Source organism: Sinohyriopsis cumingii, unplaced genomic scaffold (assembly GCF_028554795.1).
Source record: "Sinohyriopsis cumingii isolate HCF-2022 unplaced genomic scaffold, ASM2855479v2 utg000066l, whole genome shotgun sequence".
NCBI classification, from domain to species: Eukaryota; Metazoa; Mollusca; class Bivalvia; order Unionida; family Unionidae; genus Sinohyriopsis; species Sinohyriopsis cumingii.
In genome coordinates this window covers 135230-154620 of record NW_028315866.1, presented here as the reverse complement: position 1 = coordinate 154620, position 19391 = coordinate 135230, and the positions used below count along the sequence as shown (strand labels likewise).

At 33.8% G+C, this 19391-nt stretch overlaps 3 non-coding genes across 3 annotated transcripts; all 3 read left to right on the top strand.

Annotated features, from left to right (window-relative positions):
• Positions 1 to 380: 380 nt before the first annotated feature.
• On the top strand, positions 381 to 464 carry Trnal-cag (transfer RNA leucine (anticodon CAG)). Its single transcript has one exon. It is a non-coding gene; the product is annotated as a tRNA-Leu (tRNA).
• Positions 465 to 7256: 6792 nt separating this feature from the next.
• Positions 7257 to 7340, top strand: Trnal-cag (transfer RNA leucine (anticodon CAG)). The gene has a single exon. It is a non-coding gene; the product is annotated as a tRNA-Leu (tRNA).
• Positions 7341 to 14145: 6805 nt separating this feature from the next.
• Positions 14146 to 14229, top strand: Trnal-cag (transfer RNA leucine (anticodon CAG)). Its single transcript has one exon. It is a non-coding gene; the product is annotated as a tRNA-Leu (tRNA).
• Positions 14230 to 19391: the final 5162 nt, after the last annotated feature.

The following is a 19391-nucleotide window of genomic DNA, read 5'->3' as shown; positions in this document are numbered from 1 at the left end:
ATCATTTAATGTATCCTTTCCACTGTATTTCTAAGAGATAAGGTGCAGAAAACTAATGGATAGATCAGGATGGACAAGCGGTCTAAGATGATGCATTCAAATTACAGTAGAATCCCTCCCTCATCGACTTCTCTGCAAGGAAAACATTAATAACTTTGTAGTTAATGTTATCATTATTAGAGGCACAAATATACAAGTACAAAGATAAAAATATAGATGATGGGAGATTATCCTGTGCTGTTACAAAATCTTTGTTGTTACAAAATCTTACTATTTATTCAATTAGTCGATGATTCTAGGCCTCAACGAGTCCTATTCAGTATGCTGACCTATACGCCCTTCAATCTCTCTATGTGCACTCGGATCTTTGCAATGCATATGTCAGGATGGCCGAGCGGTCTAAGGCGCTGCGTTCAGGTCGCAGTCGGGTCTTCCCGGCGTGGGTTCGAATCCCACTTCTGACAAACTGTTCTTTTGTCATAGAGCAGTATCTTTTATGACTCTAAAATAGAGACTTCCGGTTATGACATCAGAAGGAAAACACGTTTGATGATCGCTCCGTGAATTTTCAATTTTTTTTCCTTTAATAGACATTTTTGCTGTTTTAATTTGTTACAGGTACGTTGATAAGATTTGTTTGATCGCATTCATATATAAGTGAGATATATTTTGAGTGTGTGGATAACTTTATCCACCACACAAAAAAATTTTTTCTGTGACAATGAATACAAAGCCTGGTCGTGCTGCACGTGCAGCACAAGGAGCTGACTCACACTCTAATGACACCAGTGGAATAGCTAACAATAAGAATGGCATGTCGAGTAACATCGATAGACAGACAGGAGCTTCTCGTCGTTTTGGGAAAGAATGTACCGTGGTGATTGATGTAAAGGATGTGAAGAAAATAAAGGCAAGTGATATTGTTAGAAGTGTAGAAGAATTAACCGGAGATATGTCGGTCTATGCAGTTGTGCCCAAAGGTGCAAATTTGTATGAGGTCACACTACCGAGTAAGGAAGTAGCATATAATACCTTGTGTGGAATTGATATTGGAAGTGAACACTTTGATTGTACTCTTTTATATTCAGACACTATTATTGTGTCAATTCTTCATTTACCAGCATACATCACAGATGATGATATAAGTATGAAGCTCGGTGAATACGGAGTAGAACTTCTTTCTCCCATTCAACGCAGATATTATCCTGGAACTAGTGTGGCTGATGGGACTCGTTATGTCAAATGTAAAATTTCCACAGCAGGTAAATCCTTGCCTTACAGTCTGAAATTTCAGACTGTCAATGGTCAACAATACTTTAGAGTATTACACAATAATCAAGTTAAGGTATGTTCTAGATGTCTTGATCCGGGACATGTTATAAAAGACTGCCCTGATTTTGTATGCTACAAGTGTGGGGAGCAAGGCCATGTAGCAAAAAATTGCACAAGGCAAAGATGTGAAAGTTGTGGAAGTTTTCCTCTTATGTGTACATGCAGGATATGCGACAAATGCCACAAAGAGGCGCAAACATGTATGTGTTACAGAGAGGCCATTACAGGCATTCATTCGCAAGTTGATGATGATATGAGGGAAGAACATATTGGAGTTACAGAGTGACGAAGATGATAAAGAAGAAATTGAGAATGCAAAAAAAGATAATGAGAGTGGAGAAAGTGGGGAAGAAAAAGAAAGAATTGGAGTTGATATGACCAATGTAGAAATAGAATCTGAGGAAGTAAACAACAATCATACAATTGGAGATGGATCGGGGACAGATTCAGATGATGACAGGAAGATGGCTGCAGACGTTGTTGAAAGATCAAACGAATCACGTACATGTCAAGAAAAACGGTACTAATATCGAAAATTTCAAAGTAGGACAAAGGAGAAGGAGAAGGTTTAATCCAGTACCTAATATGAAGATGAATAGCATGCGACGAACACCTATGAAGAAATGATCAAACACTCAACATTTTTTAATACTTTCAATACACTCATCATAATCATGGCTTTAAATATTGTATCTCTAAATGTAAATGGCTTGCGTAATTTGAATAAACTAAAGTCTGTTTTAGAAATATTTAAAGAGAAAAGAGGCCATATTTTATTATTGCAAGAAACCTTTTGGGATGATGAGTTTGTTGAAAGTATTAGAGAAAATGAGATTTGGAATGGTGACATATTTTATAGTAATGCTGACATTAGGAGGGCAGGTGTTGCTGTTTTAGTAGTGAGAGAATTGAGAAATCAGGTGACACAAGAAATGATTGAAAAGGGTAGGATTTTACATCTTAAAATAGCTATGGATGATAAAGTGATTGATTTAATCAATCTTTATGTTCCAAATGTTGTGAAGGAAAAGTTTAACTTTTTCATGAAGCTAAATACATATTTACATAACAGTACTAGTGATAGCACTATCCTGGCTGTGATTTTAATACAACTTTAGCAGGTATTGATCGACATAACAAAGCCTTACATATTGATGATGTAGCAATGCGTGACTTTATAAAATTATTCATGATAGGAATATTACCGATTTATGGAGATCACGAAATCCTAGTACTCGTAGTTTCTCCAGAAAACAAGTTGTACTAGGCGAAATGAAGCAGAGTAGAATAGATTATTTTTTGATTTCTCAAAATTGCACTCCAATGTGCAAAATATTTATTATGCAGATACATCCTTTAGTGATCATTCTTTTGTATACCTTAAACTAAATACCTGCAAAGTGGAAACAGGGCCCGGATTATGGATATTAAATAACAATGTTCTTTTTGAGGAAAAATATGTACAAAGAGTGAAATCAATTCTTACCGAGGGAAAAACTGACGAAATGTATTTCAGTGAACCACTCATTTGGTGGGATAATGTAAAATACAAAATTAAAAAATTTTCCCAAGTATACTGTACAAGAAGAAATAAGGAAAGATTACAAGAATACTTTACATTGCAAAATAAATTAAAATCATTTTCAGAAAAAGTCGCAAATAAAGAACCATATGACATTAACAAATATGAAGAACTAAAACATCAGCTAAGTGACTATGAAACTGATTTTTGTCGGGGGTGCTATATTGAGATCTAAGGCCAAATGGGCAATTGAAAGCGATAGAAATACTAAATATTTTCTAAATCTTGAGAAATATCGACACAACAAAAATGTAATCAATGAATTAATTGATGATGATGGTGTATTATTTCAAATACAAGCGGAATCTTAAATGAAATACATCAGTTTTATAGTCATTTATATTCTTCGGTAACTGGTTGATGATAATTGTACTGATTCACTTTTAAATTTTGTAAACTGTTCAGTATCTGATGAGGATAAAGATATGTGTGATGCCATAATAACAGTTGATTGAAATACATACAGCTATAAAAGGGATGGCTAAAAATAAAAGCCCCGGCCCGGACGGATTGACAGTAGAGTGGTATTGTAAATTTTATGATTGTATATATGATATTCTGTTGCACATCTTTCAGAGTGTTAAGAATGACAATATTATGTCGAGATCAATGAGATTTGGGGTTATATCACTTATTTATAAAAATAAGGGGGATAATAGAAGATTGCAAAATTGGCGTCCTATCAGTTTACTTAATGTAGATTATAAAATTTTGGCAAGGATTTTGTCTACACGTTTAAAAAATGGTATTACCCAAAATTATTTCTCAAACTCAGACATGTTGTATAGTTGGGAGAGATATTGCTGATACTATAGTCACTGTAAGAGATATTATAGATATGGTTGAGAGAGACAATCTTGAGGGATATATCTTAAAAAATTGATCAAGAAAAAGCGTTTGACAGAGTTTGCCACTCATATTTGATTTCTGTGTTACGAAAGTTGGGTTTTGGTGACAATTTTATTCAGTGGATAAAGATATTTTATAATGAAATTAAAAGTAGTGTTAAATGCAATGGTCATCTAACGAAACCCTTTTTAATTAAAAATTCAGTCAGACAAGGTTGTCCTATATCAGCAATGTTATATGTATTAGCAGCAGAACCCTTAGGACTCGCTATCAAAGCAAATCCCACTATCAAAGGTATTCCACTCCCACTGTCTAGTAATACAAGTAAAGTTTTTCAACATGCAGATGATACAACCTTGACATTAGCGGACACACAATCCATTAATCAATCTTTTAATGTACTTGACTTGTATTGTAAAGGATCTGGTGCAAAGGTGAACAAGGAAAAGACAGAACTTCTGTGTATTGGATCTGGTAAACTTACTGATGATTATTGCAAACAATTACAAATTCAAATGTGTGATCAAGTCATCTTAATTTTGGGAGCTTATGTGGGAAAATGTGCAAAGTTATGTGAGCAACTGAACTGGAATGATAGATTGTCTAAAATTAAAAACTTATTGCAACTGTGGTCACAGAGATATTTGACAATACAAGGAAAAGTAACAGTTGTTAATAACTTATTAGTTTCTAGAGTATTGTACATAGTGTCAGTTCAGCCTCTTCCTGATATGATTGCTGATGAATTGAAGCAATTATTTCTCAGATTTATCTGGTCAGGAAAGTCCCATTTGGTTCACTATTATACAATAATTGGTGATAAGCGAAATGGCGGACTACAGTTAACTGATATAAAGATGAAAATGTATGCATTCAGACTAAAATTTTTAAAAAGATACTTTGATGTGAATTGCCATGCTATGTGGAAAAATACCTTTGATCACTTTTTATCTACTGTCCTGAACATGAGGTTGACCAAAGAGTTGTTTCTCATGTCTTTAAATAAGCAACAATTGAATACCCTACCTATATTTTACAGAGGAATGTTTCATGCATGGGAAAAACTTAGAAATAATATCGATACAAATATTGATGTGAGGAATGTTTTTGAACAACCTCTCTTTTTAAATCCTAATATTACATGTGCTGGTAAAACGTTGTTTTTCGCAGAATTTATAGAAGCAGGAATTGTTCGTGTTCAGGATATTACATATGAATTTGTACCTGGAATACTACCTTATAGAGCTATTCCAGAAATGATATACAAATCAAATTCTGAGATCAAAACAGATAAGATAAAAAAAGACTATAATTGCATAATAGAAAGTATACCATTAGGCTGGAGAAATATTGTTGCAACAGAGTCAAAACCCACTGTAACCAATGGGAGAAATAATATGTTTCTCAGAGTTGATACAAAAATTATATGACCTCTGTTTATGTACAACACAACTATTTTACAAGCTTTTATGTACGTTGATTTTTCAAGAACCAGCTTCTGTTTCCTTTTGGAGTAAGATATTTTAGTTTGGAAAAGCATAAATACTGGAAATTGATACACCTACCTTTCAAGACCCCAGATTGTATAGATTTGGATTATAGAATAATGCACAATCGAATATTTACAAAAGAGAGACTAAAATACTATGGCAAAATTGATAATGACTCATGTCCAGTGTGCCAGTTGGAAACAGAGATTTATTTCACATGTTTTTGAAATGTCCTGAATTAAGCTCTTTTAAGAATTATATTGTATATATAGTTGAGATTCTTTTTAAAAATTGTAGAGTTGGTGTTCTCAATAGCACTTCTCTTGAACAAATGCTCATGATAGGATATAACAAAGAAACAAAATCAGTAAATAGTTATTTTTTGAACTACATTCTGAGCATTGCTCGATTGTGCATTTACAAAGAAGAAACATTATGTCTTTATTAGGGAAAACAAATAGACATCGAAAGATTGTTCCAATATTTGACTAGAAAATATATATTATATGCGTATCAACATTACAAAGACAAAAATCAGACTTTGATTACGAAGTATTTTGTAAAAGATAATCCTTTAATGAGAATAGAAGAGGATAAAGTGTTTATTACATTGTAGAATCATTGTTTTGTACTATAACATTACACAATAAAATTTTAGAATCATTGTTCTGTAATATAGCTTAACAAAATACTATTGTAGAATCATTGTTTTGTAATATAGCATTACAAAATACTATTGTAGAACCATTATTTTGTAATATAGCATTACAAACTACTATGTACATACTGACTGTATATTTTTAACTTTTATACTGTACAAAGCGTTTTTGAATAAAGAAAGAAAAACAAAAAAAAAGGCGATGCGTTCAGGTCGCAGTCGGGTCTTCCCGGCGTGGGTTCGAATCCCACTTCTGACAAACTGTTCTTTTGTCATAGAGCAGTATCTCTTATGACTCTAAAATAGAAAACATCAATCTTACAGCGTTCATGTATGCTGGCATATAACAGCTGTTTTAGTTAAATATGCTTTTCTGGCCCTTCAAATGTATTAACTTGTTATCCTCTCTCTCTCTCTCTCTCTCTCTCTCTCTCTCTCTCTCTCTCTCTAACACACACACACACACACACACATATAGACACACACACACATACAAATCTCACGGATATCTACAGACGGGAAAGCGATACTACCTGCATGAGTGTTTCACTCACATTCATTCGAGTCCCAAAAAGGTTACCTTTTTATTCTTTATGCTCAAACAGTTATAATAAGCACAAGGTATTATCGAGAGGAGAAGTTTATCTCTTGTATGTTAATGAGAAATTGTCATTTTTATATAAGTACCCGCTGGCGCTATATTCCCGCAATTCACAAACAAGATGCCCATCTATCCACTGCCTGTCTAATTATATACGTCACCTACCCTTCCCCCCCCCCCACACACACACACCATCTCTCTCTCTCTCTCTCTCTCTCTCTCTCTCTCTCTCTCTCTCTCTCTCTATGGATGTATGCATACATAATATAACATTGTTCAATAACGCTTACCTGTTACATTGGAGGTTTTCACTGTTCCTTCATATTTCAATTGTTCTCTATTACTTAACATTTGCATTTGTCTCTATCATTTAATGTATCCTTTCCACTGTATTTCTAAGAGATAAGGTGCAGAAAACTAATGGATAGATCAGGATGGACAAGCGGTCTAAGATGATGCATTCAAATTACAGTAGAATCCCTCCCTCATCGACTTCTCTGCAAGGAAAACATTAATAACTTTGTAGTTAATGTTATCATTATTAGAGGCACAATATACAAGTACAAAGATAAAAATATAGATGATGGGAGATTATCCTGTGCTGTTACAAAATCTTTGTTGTTACAAAATCTTACTATTTATTCAATTAGTCGATGATTCTAGGCCTCAACGAGTCCTATTCAGTATGCTGACCTATACGCCCTTCAATCTCTCTATGTGCACTCGGATCTTTGCAATGCATATGTCAGGATGGCCGAGCGGTCTAAGGCGCTGCGTTCAGGTCGCAGTCGGGTCTTCCCGGCGTGGGTTCGAATCCCACTTCTGACAAACTGTTCTTTTGTCATAGAGCAGTATCTTTTATGACTCTAAAATAGAGACTTCCGGTTATGACATCAGAAGGAAAACACGTTTGATGATCGCTCCGTGAATTTTCAAGTTTTTTTCCTTTAATAGACATTTTTGCTGTTTTAATTTGTTACAGGTACGTTGATAAGATTTGTTTGATCGCATTCATATATAAGTGAGATATATTTTGAGTGTGTGGATAACTTTATCCACCACACAAAAAAATTTTTTCTGTGACAATGAATACAAAGCCTGGTCGTGCTGCACGTGCAGCACAAGGAGCTGACTCACACTCTAATGACACCAGTGGAATAGCTAACAATAAGAATGGCATGTCGAGTAACATCGATAGACAGACAGGAGCTTCTCGTCGTTTTGGGAAAGAATGTACCGTGGTGATTGATGTAAAGGATGTGAAGAAAATAAAGGCAAGTGATATTGTTAGAAGTGTAGAAGAATTAACCGGAGATATGTCGGTCTATGCAGTTGTGCCCAAAGGTGCAAATTTGTATGAGGTCACACTACCGAGTAAGGAAGTAGCATATAATACCTTGTGTGGAATTGATATTGGAAGTGAACACTTTGATTGTACTCTTTTATATTCAGACACTATTATTGTGTCAATTCTTCATTTACCAGCATACATCACAGATGATGATATAAGTATGAAGCTCGGTGAATACGGAGTAGAACTTCTTTCTCCCATTCAACGCAGATATTATCCTGGAACTAGTGTGGCTGATGGGACTCGTTATGTCAAATGTAAATTTCCACAGCAGGTAAAATCCTTGCCTTACAGTCTGAAATTTCAGACTGTCAATGGTCAACAATACTTTAGAGTATTACACAATAATCAAGTTAAGGTATGTTCTAGATGTCTTGATCCGGGACATGTTATAAAAGACTGCCCTGATTTTGTATGCTACAAGTGTGGGGAGCAAGGCCATGTAGCAAAAAATTGCACAAGGCAAAGATGTGAAAGTTGTGGAAGTTTTCCTCTTATGTGTACATGCAGGATATGCGACAAATGCCACAAAGAGGCGCAAACATGTATGTGTTACAGAGAGGCCATTACAGGCATTCATTCGCAAGTTGATGATGATATGAGGGAAGACATATTGGAGTTACAGAGTGACGAAGATGATAAAGAAGAAATTGAGAATGCAAAAAAAGATAATGAGAGTGGAGAAAGTGGGGAAGAAAAAGAAAGAATTGGAGTTGATATGACCAATGTAGAAATAGAATCTGAGGAAGTAAACAACAATCATACAATTGGAGATGGATCGGGGACAGATTCAGATGATGACAGGAAGATGGCTGCAGACGTTGTTGAAAGATCAAACGAATCACGTACATGTCAAGAAAACGGTACTAATATCGAAAATTTCAAAGTAGTACAAAGGAGAAGGAGAAGGTTTAATCCAGTACCTAATATGAAGATGAATAGCATGCGACGAACACCTATGAAGAAATGATCAAACACTCAACATTTTTTAATACTTTCAATACACTCATCATAATCATGGCTTTAAATATTGTATCTCTAAATGTAAATGGCTTGCGTAATTTGAATAAACTAAAGTCTGTTTTAGAAATATTTAAAGAGAAAAGAGGCCATATTTTATTATTGCAAGAAACCTTTTGGGATGATGAGTTTGTTGAAAGTATTAGAGAAAATGAGATTTGGAATGGTGACATATTTTATAGTAATGCTGACATTAGGAGGGCAGGTGTTGCTGTTTTAGTAGTGAGAGAATTGAGAAATCAGGTGACACAAGAAATGATTGAAAAGGGTAGGATTTTACATCTTAAAATAGCTATGGATGATAAAGTGATTGATTTAATCAATATTTATGCTCCAAATGTTGTGAAGGAAAAGTTTAACTTTTTCATGAAGCTAAATACATATTTACATAACAGTACTAGTGATAGCACTATCCTGGCTGGTGATTTTAATACAACTTTAGCAGGTATTGATCGACATAACAAAGCCTTACATATTGATGATGTAGCAATGCGTGAACTTTATAAAATTATTCATGATAGGAATATTACCGATTTATGGAGATCACGAAATCCTAGTACTCGTAGTTTCTCCAGAAAACAAGTTGTACTAGGCGAAATGAAGCAGAGTAGAATAGATTATTTTTTGATTTCCTCAAAATTGCACTCCAATGTGCAAAATATTTATTATGCAGATACATCCTTTAGTGATCATTCTTTTGTATACCTTAAACTAAATACCTGCAAAGTGGAAACAGGGCCCGGATTATGGATATTAAATAACAATGTTCTTTTTGAGGAAAAATATGTACAAAGAGTGAAATCAATTCTTACCGAGGGAAAAACTGACGAAATGTATTTCAGTGAACCACTCATTTGGTGGGATAATGTAAAATACAAAATTAAAAAATTTTCCCAAGTATACTGTACAAGAAGAAATAAGGAAAGATTACAAGAATACTTTACATTGCAAAATAAATTAAAATCATTTTCAGAAAAAGTCGCAAATAAAGAACCATATGACATTAACAAATATGAAGAACTAAAACATCAGCTAAGTGACTATGAAACTGATTTTTGTCGGGGGTGCTATATTGAGATCTAAGGCCAAATGGGCAATTGAAAGCGATAGAAATACTAAATATTTTCTAAATCTTGAGAAATATCGACACAACAAAAATGTAATCAATGAATTGATTGATGATGATGGTGTAATTATTTCAAATACAAGCGGAATCTTAGATGAAATACATCAGTTTTATAGTCATTTATATTCTTCGGTAACTGTTGATGATAATTGTACTGATTCACTTTTAAATTTTGTAAACTGTTCTGTATCTGATGAGGATAAAGATATGTGTGATGCCATAATAACAGTTGATGAAATACATACAGCTATAAAAGGGATGGCTAAAAATAAAAGCCCCGGCCCGGACGGATTGACAGTAGAGTGGTATTGTAAATTTTATGATTGTATATATGATATTCTGTTGCACATCTTTCAGAGTGTTAAGAATGACAATATTATGTCGAGATCAATGAGATTTGGGGTTATATCACTTATTTATAAAAATAAGGGGGATAATAGAAGATTGCAAAATTGGCGTCCTATCAGTTTACTTAATGTAGATTATAAAATTTTGGCAAGGATTTTGTCTACACGTTTAAAAATGGTATTACCCAAAATTATTTCTCAAACTCAGACATGTTGTATAGTTGGGAGAGATATTGTTGATACTATAGTCACTGTAAGAGATATTATAGATATGGTTGAGAGAGACAATCTTGAGGGATATATATTAAAAATTGATCAAGAAAAAGCGTTTGACAGAGTTTGCCACTCATATTTGATTTCTGTGTTACGAAAGTTCGGTTTTGGTGACAATTTTATTCAGTGGATAAAGATATTTTATAATGAAATTAAAAGTAGTGTTAAATGCAATGGTCATCTAACGAAACCCTTTTTAATTAAAAATTCAGTCAGACAAGGTTGTCCTATATCAGCAATGTTATATGTATTAGCAGCAGAACCCTTAGGACTCGCTATCAAAGCAAATCCCACTATCAAAGGTATTCCACTCCCACTGTCTAGTAATACAAGTAAAGTTTTTCAACATGCAGATGATACAACCTTGACATTAGCGGACACACAATCCATTAATCAATCTTTTAATGTACTTGACTTGTATTGTAAAGGATCTGGTGCAAAGGTGAACAAGGAAAAGACAGAACTTCTGTGTATTGGATCTGGTAAACTTACTGATGATTATTGCAAACAATTACAAATTCAAATGTGTGATCAAGTCATCTTAATTTTGGGAGCTTATGTGGGAAAATGTGCAAAGTTATGTGAGCAACTGAACTGGAATGATAGATTGTCTAAAATTAAAAACTTATTGCAACTGTGGTCACAGAGATATTTGACAATACAAGGAAAAGTAACAGTTGTTAATAACTTATTAGTTTCTAGAGTATTGTACATAGTGTCAGTTCAGCCTCTTCCTGATATGATTGCTGATGAATTGAAGCAATTATTTCTCAGATTTATCTGGTCAGGAAAGTCCCATTTGGTTCACTATTATACAATAATTGGTGATAAGCGAAATGGCGGACTACAGTTAACTGATATAAAGATGAAAATGTATGCATTCAGACTAAAATTTTTAAAAAGATACTTTGATGTGAATTGCCATGCTATGTGGAAAAATACCTTTGATCACTTTTTATCTACTGTCCTGAACATGAGGTTGACCAAAGAGTTGTTTCTCATGTCTTTAAATAAGCAACAATTGAATACCCTACCTATATTTTACAGAGGAATGTTTCATGCATGGGAAAAACTTAGAAATAATATCGATACAAATATTGATGTGAGGAATGTTTTTGAACAACCTCTCTTTTTAAATCCTAATATTACATGTGCTGGTAAAACGTTGTTTTTCGCAGAATTTATAGAAGCAGGAATTGTTCGTGTTCAGGATATTACATATGAATTTGTACCTGGAATACTACCTTATAGAGCTATTCCAGAAATGATATACAAATCAAATTCTGAGATCAAAACAGATAAGATAAAAAAAGACTATAATTGCATAATAGAAAGTATACCATTAGGCTGGAGAAATATTGTTGCAACAGAGTCAAAACCCACTGTAACCAATGGGAGAAATAATATGTTTCTCAGAGTTGATACAAAATTATATGACCTCTGTTTATGTACAACACAACTATTTTACAAGCTTTTATGTACGTTGATTTTTCAAGAACCAGCTTCTGTTTCCTTTTGGAGTAAGATATTTAGTTTGGAAAAGCATAAATACTGGAAATTGATACACCTACCTTTCAAGACCCCAGATTGTATAGATTTGGATTATAGAATAATGCACAATCGAATATTTACAAAAGAGAGACTAAAATACTATGGCAAAATTGATAATGACTCATGTCCAGTGTGCCAGTTGGAAACAGAGGATTTATTTCACATGTTTTTGAAATGTCCTGAATTAAGCTCTTTTAAGAATTATATTGTATATATAGTTGAGATTCTTTTTAAAAATTGTAGAGTTGGTGTTCTCAATAGCACTTCTCTTGAACAAATGCTCATGATAGGATATAACAAAGAAACAAAATCAGTAAATAGTTATTTTTTGAACTACATTCTGAGCATTGCTCGATTGTGCATTTACAAAAGAAGAAACATTATGTCTTTATTAGGGAAACAAATAGACATCGAAAGATTGTTCCAATATTTGACTAGAAAATATATATTATATGCGTATCAACATTACAAAGACAAAAATCAGACTTTGATTACGAAGTATTTTGTAAAAGATAATCCTTTAATGAGAATAGAAGAGGATAAAGTGTTTATTACATTGTAGAATCATTGTTTTGTACTATAACATTACACAATAAAATTTTAGAATCATTGTTCTGTAATATAGCTTAACAAAATACTATTGTAGAATCATTGTTTTGTAATATAGCATTACAAAATACTATTGTAGAACCATTATTTTGTAATATAGCATTACAAACTACTATGTACATACTGACTGTATATTTTTAACTTTTATACTGTACAAAGCGTTTTTGAATAAAGAAAGAAAAAAAAAAAAAAGGCGATGCGTTCAGGTCGCAGTCGGGTCTTCCCGGCGTGGGTTCGAATCCCACTTCTGACAAACTGTTCTTTTGTCATAGAGCAGTATCTCTTATGACTCTAAAATAGAAAACATCAATCTTACAGCGTTCATGTATGCTGGCATATAACAGCTGTTTTAGTTAAATATGCTTTTCTGGCCCTTCAAATGTATTAACTTGTTATCCTCTCTCTCTCTCTCTCTCTCTCTCTCTCTCTCTCTCTCTCTCACACACACACACACACACACACACACACATATAGACACACACACACATACAAATCTCACGGATATCTACAGACGGGAAAGCGATACTACCTGCATGAGTGTTTCACTCACATTCATTCGAGTCCCAAAAAGGTTACCTTTTTATTCTTTATGCTCAAACAGTTATAATAAGCACAAGGTATTATCGAGAGGAGAAGTTTATCTCTTGTATGTTAATGAGAAATTGTCATTTTTATATAAGTACCCGCTGGCGCTATATTCCCGCGATTCACAAACAAGATGCCCATCTATCCACTGCCTGTCTAATTATATACGTCCACCTACCCTTCCCCCCCCCCCACACACACACACACACACACCATCTCTCTCTCTCTCTCTCTCTCTCTCTCTCTCTCTCTCTCTCTCTCTCTCTCTCTCTATGGATGTATGCATACATAATATAACATTGTTCAATAACGCTTACCTGTTACATTGGAGGTTTTCACTGTTCCTTCATATTTCAATTGTTCTCTATTACTTAACATTTGCATTTGTCTCTATCATTTAATGTATCCTTTCCACTGTATTTCTAAGAGATAAGGTGCAGAAAACTAATGGATAGATCAGGATGGACAAGCGGTCTAAGATGATGCATTCAAATTACAGTAGAATCCCTCCCTCATCGACTTCTCTGCAAGGAAAACATTAATAACTTTGTAGTTAATGTTATCATTATTAGAGGCACAATATACAAGTACAAAGATAAAAATATAGATGATGGGAGATTATCCTGTGCTGTTACAAAATCTTTGTTGTTACAAAATCTTACTATTTATTCAATTAGTCGATGATTCTAGGCCTCAACGAGTCCTATTCAGTATGCTGACCTATACGCCCTTCAGTCTCTCTATGTGCACTCGGATCTTTGCAATGCATATGTCAGGATGGCCGAGCGGTCTAAGGCGCTGCGTTCAGGTCGCAGTCGGGTCTTCCCGGCGTGGGTTCGAATCCCACTTCTGACAAACTGTTCTTTTGTCATAGAGCAGTATCTTTTATGACTCTAAAATAGAGACTTCCGGTTATGACATCAGAAGGAAAACACGTTTGATGATCGCTCCGTGAATTTTCAAGTTTTTTTCCTTTAATAGACATTTTTGCTGTTTTAATTTGTTACAGGTACGTTGATAAGATTTGTTTGATCGCATTCATATATAAGTGAGATATATTTTGAGTGTGTGGATAACTTTATCCACCACACAAAAAATTTTTTTCTGTGACAATGAATACAAAGCCTGGTCGTGCTGCACGTGCAGCACAAGGAGCTGACTCACACTCTAATGACACCAGTGGAATAGCTAACAATAAGAATGGCATGTCGAGTAACATCGATAGACAGACAGGAGCTTCTCGTCGTTTTGGGAAAGAATGTACCGTGGTGATTGATGTAAAGGATGTGAAGAAAATAAAGGCAAGTGATATTGTTAGAAGTGTAGAAGAATTAACCGGAGATATGTCGGTCTATGCAGTTGTGCCCAAAGGTGCAAATTTGTATGAGGTCACACTACCGAGTAAGGAAGTAGCATATAATACCTTGTGTGGAATTGATATTGGAAGTGAACACTTTGATTGTACTCTTTTATATTCAGACACTATTATTGTGTCAATTCTTCATTTACCAGCATACATCACAGATGATGATATAAGTATGAAGCTCGGTGAATACGGAGTAGAACTTCTTTCTCCCATTCAACGCAGATATTATCCTGGAACTAGTGTGGCTGATGGGACTCGTTATGTCAAATGTAAATTTCCACAGCAGGTAAAATCCTTGCCTTACAGTCTGAAATTTCAGACTGTCAATGGTCAACAATACTTTAGAGTATTACACAATAATCAAGTTAAGGTATGTTCTAGATGTCTTGATCCGGGACATGTTATAAAAGACTGCCCTGATTTTGTATGCTACAAGTGTGGGGAGCAAGGCCATGTAGCAAAAAATTGCACAAGGCAAAGATGTGAAAGTTGTGGAAGTTTTCCTCTTATGTGTACATGCAGGATATGCGACAAATGCCACAAAGAGGCGCAAACATGTATGTGTTACAGAGAGGCCATTACAGGCATTCATTCGCAAGTTGATGATGATATGAGGGAAGACATATTGGAGTTACAGAGTGACGAAGATGATAAAGAAGAAATTGAGAATGCAAAAAAAGATAATGAGAGTGGAGAAAGTGGGGAAGAAAAAGAAAGAATTGGAGTTGATATGACCAATGTAGAAATAGAATCTGAGGAAGTAAACAACAATCATACAATTGGAGATGGATCGGGGACAGATTCAGATGATGACAGGAAGATGGCTGCAGACGTTGTTGAAAGATCAAACGAATCACGTACATGTCAAGAAAACGGTACTAATATCGAAAATTTCAAAGTAGTACAAAGGAGAAGGAGAAGGTTTAATCCAGTACCTAATATGAAGATGAATAGCATGCGACGAACACCTATGAAGAAATGATCAAACACTCAACATTTTTTAATACTTTCAATACACTCATCATAATCATGGCTTTAAATATTGTATCTCTAAATGTAAATGGCTTGCGTAATTTGAATAAACTAAAGTCTGTTTTAGAAATATTTAAAGAGAAAAGAGGCCATATTTTATTATTGCAAGAAACCTTTTGGGATGATGAGTTTGTTGAAAGTATTAGAGAAAATGAGATTTGGACTGGTGACATATTTTATAGTAATGCTGACATTAGGAGGGCAGGTGTTGCTGTTTTAGTAGTGAGAGAATTGAGAAATCAGGTGACACAAGAAATGATTGAAAAGGGTAGGATTTTACATCTTAAAATAGCTATGGATGATAAAGTGATTGATTTAATCAATATTTATGCTCCAAATGTTGTGAAGGAAAAGTTTAACTTTTTCATGAAGCTAAATACATATTTACATAACAGTACTAGTGATAGCACTATCCTGGCTGGTGATTTTAATACAACTTTAGCAGGTATTGATCGACATAACAAAGCCTTACATATTGATGATGTAGCAATGCGTGAACTTTATAAAATTATTCATGATAGGAATATTACCGATTTATGGAGATCACGAAATCCTAGTACTCGTAGTTTCTCCAGAAAACAAGTTGTACTAGGCGAAATGAAGCAGAGTAGAATAGATTATTTTTTGATTTCCTCAAAATTGCACTCCAATGTGCAAAATATTTATTATGCAGATACATCCTTTAGTGATCATTCTTTTGTATACCTTAAACTAAATACCTGCAAAGTGGAAACAGGGCCCGGATTATGGATATTAAATAACAATGTTCTTTTTGAGGAAAAATATGTACAAAGAGTGAAATCAATTCTTACCGAGGGAAAAACTGACGAAATGTATTTCAGTGAACCACTCATTTGGTGGGATAATGTAAAATACAAAATTAAAAAATTTTCCCAAGTATACTGTACAAGAAGAAATAAGGAAAGATTACAAGAATACTTTACATTGCAAAATAAATTAAAATCATTTTCAGAAAAAGTCGCAAATAAAGAACCATATGACATTAACAAATATGAAGAACTAAAACATCAGCTAAGTGACTATGAAACTGATTTTTGTCGGGGGTGCTATATTGAGATCTAAGGCCAAATGGGCAATTGAAAGCGATAGAAATACTAAATATTTTCTAAATCTTGAGAAATATCGACACAACAAAAATGTAATCAATGAATTGATTGATGATGATGGTGTAATTATTTCAAATACAAGCGGAATCTTAGATGAAATACATCAGTTTTATAGTCATTTATATTCTTCGGTAACTGTTGATGATAATTGTACTGATTCACTTTTAAATTTTGTAAACTGTTCTGTATCTGATGAGGATAAAGATATGTGTGATGCCATAATAACAGTTGATGAAATACATACAGCTATAAAAGGGATGGCTAAAAATAAAAGCCCCGGCCCGGACGGATTGACAGTAGAGTGGTATTGTAAATTTTATGATTGTATATATGATATTCTGTTGCACATCTTTCAGAGTGTTAAGAATGACAATATTATGTCGAGATCAATGAGATTTGGGGTTATATCACTTATTTATAAAAATAAGGGGGATAATAGAAGATTGCAAAATTGGCGTCCTATCAGTTTACTTAATGTAGATTATAAAATTTTGGCAAGGATTTTGTCTACACGTTTAAAAATGGTATTACCCAAAATTATTTCTCAAACTCAGACATGTTGTATAGTTGGGAGAGATATTGTTGATACTATAGTCACTGTAAGAGATATTATAGATATGGTTGAGAGAGACAATCTTGAGGGATATATATTAAAAATTGATCAAGAAAAAGCGTTTGACAGAGTTTGCCACTCATATTTGATTTCTGTGTTACGAAAGTTCGGTTTTGGTGACAATTTTATTCAGTGGATAAAGATATTTTATAATGAAATTAAAAGTAGTGTTAAATGCAATGGTCATCTAACGAAACCCTTTTTAATTAAAAATTCAGTCAGACAAGGTTGTCCTATATCAGCAATGTTATATGTATTAGCAGCAGAACCCTTAGGACTCGCTATCAAAGCAAATCCCACTATCAAAGGTATTCCACTCCCACTGTCTAGTAATACAAGTAAAGTTTTTCAACATGCAGATGATACAACCTTGACATTAGCGGACACACAATCCATTAATCAATCTTTTAATGTACTTGACTTGTATTGTAAAGGATCTGGTGCAAAGGTGAACAAGGAAAAGACAGAACTTCTGTGTATTGGATCTGGTAAACTTACTGATGATTATTGCAAACAATTACAAATTCAAATGTGTGATCAAGTCATCTTAATTTTGGGAGCTTATGTGGGAAAATGTGCAAAGTTATGTGAGCAACTGAACTGGAATGATAGATTGTCTAAAATTAAAAACTTATTGCAACTGTGGTCACAGAGATATTTGACAATACAAGGAAAAGTAACAGTTGTTAATAACTTATTAGTTTCTAGAGTATTGTACATAGTGTCAGTTCAGCCTCTTCCTGATATGATTGCTGATGAATTGAAGCAATTATTTCTCAGATTTATCTGGTCAGGAAAGTCCCATTTGGTTCACTATTATACAATAATTGGTGATAAGCGAAATGGCGGACTACAGTTAACTGATATAAAGATGAAAATGTATGCATTCAGACTAAAATTTTTAAAAAGATACTTTGATGTGAATTGCCATGCTATGTGGAAAAATACCTTTGATCACTTTTTATCTACTGTCCTGAACATGAGGTTGACCAAAGAGTTGTTTCTCATGTCTTTAAATAAGCAACAATTGAATACCCTACCTATATTTTACAGAGGAATGTTTCATGCATGGGAAAAACTTAGAAATAATATCGATACAAATATTGATGTGAGGAATGTTTTTGAACAACCTCTCTTTTTAAATCCTAATATTACATGTGCTGGTAAAACGTTGTTTTTCGCAGAATTTATAGAAGCAGGAATTGTTCGTGTTCAGGATATTACATATGAATTTGTACCTGGAATACTACCTTATAGAGCTATTCCAGAAATGATATACAAATCAAATTCTGAGATCAAAACAGATAAGATAAAAAAAGACTATAATTGCATAATAGAAAGTATACCATTAGGCTGGAGAAATATTGTTGCAACAGAGTCAAAACCCACTGTAACCAATGGGAGAAATAATATGTTTCTCAGAGTTGATACAAAATTATATGACCTCTGTTTATGTACAACACAACTATTTTACAAGCTTTTATGTACGTTGATTTTTCAAGAACCAGCTTCTGTTTCCTTTTGGAGTAAGATATTTAGTTTGGAAAAGCATAAATACTGGAAATTGATACACCTACCTTTCAAGACCCCAGATTGTATAGATTTGGATTATAGAATAATGCACAATCGAATATTTACAAAAGAGAGACTAAAATACTATGGCAAAATTGATAATGACTCATGTCCAGTGTGCCAGTTGGAAACAGAGGATTTATTTCACATGTTTTTGAAATGTCCTGAATTAAGCTCTTTTAAGAATTATATTGTATATATAGTTGAGATTCTTTTTAAAAATTGTAGAGTTGGTGTTCTCAATAGCACTTCTCTTGAACAAATGCTCATGATAGGATATAACAAAGAAACAAAATCAGTAAATAGT